Source organism: Egretta garzetta, unplaced genomic scaffold, assembly GCF_000687185.1.
Source record: "Egretta garzetta isolate BGI_Z169 unplaced genomic scaffold, ASM68718v1 scaffold431, whole genome shotgun sequence".
Classification (NCBI taxonomy): Eukaryota; Metazoa; Chordata; class Aves; order Pelecaniformes; family Ardeidae; genus Egretta; species Egretta garzetta.
In genome coordinates this window covers 60,369-60,740 of record NW_009258677.1, presented here as the reverse complement: position 1 = coordinate 60,740, position 372 = coordinate 60,369, and the positions used below count along the sequence as shown (strand labels likewise).

General features: G+C 64.5%; 1 protein-coding gene across 1 annotated transcript in view; it reads left to right on the top strand.

The window, feature by feature from the left end:
* Window positions 1–372, top strand: part of LOC104135273 (mediator of DNA damage checkpoint protein 1-like) — a 10,602-nt gene that overhangs the window by 9,471 nt on the left and 759 nt on the right. The gene's annotated exons all lie outside the window — the stretch shown is intronic.

Here is a 372-nt window from a genome sequence, read left to right as displayed (position 1 = left end):
ATGGGGGTGTCACCTCCCCGGGAGGGTAGGGGACCCCCAGCTCCCCCTTTTTTGAGGGGGATATGGGGGTGTCACCTCCGTGGTAGGGTGGGGGAGGACAAGCCCCCCTCCTTTTTGGGGGGGACATGGAGGATGTCCCCTCCCTGAGGGGGTGGGGGACCTCAAGCCCACCCCTTTTTTTGGGTAGATACAGGAGTATCACCTCCCTGGCGGGGTGGGGGATCCCAAACCCCCCCTCCCCCCTTTTTGAGGGGACATTGGGTGACATGGAGGGGTGTCACCTCCCTGGTAGGGGACCCAAAGACCCCCCCTCCCTTTGGGAGGACAGGGGAGGGGGGGGCACATGGGAACATATGGGAGGGGCCATGGGGA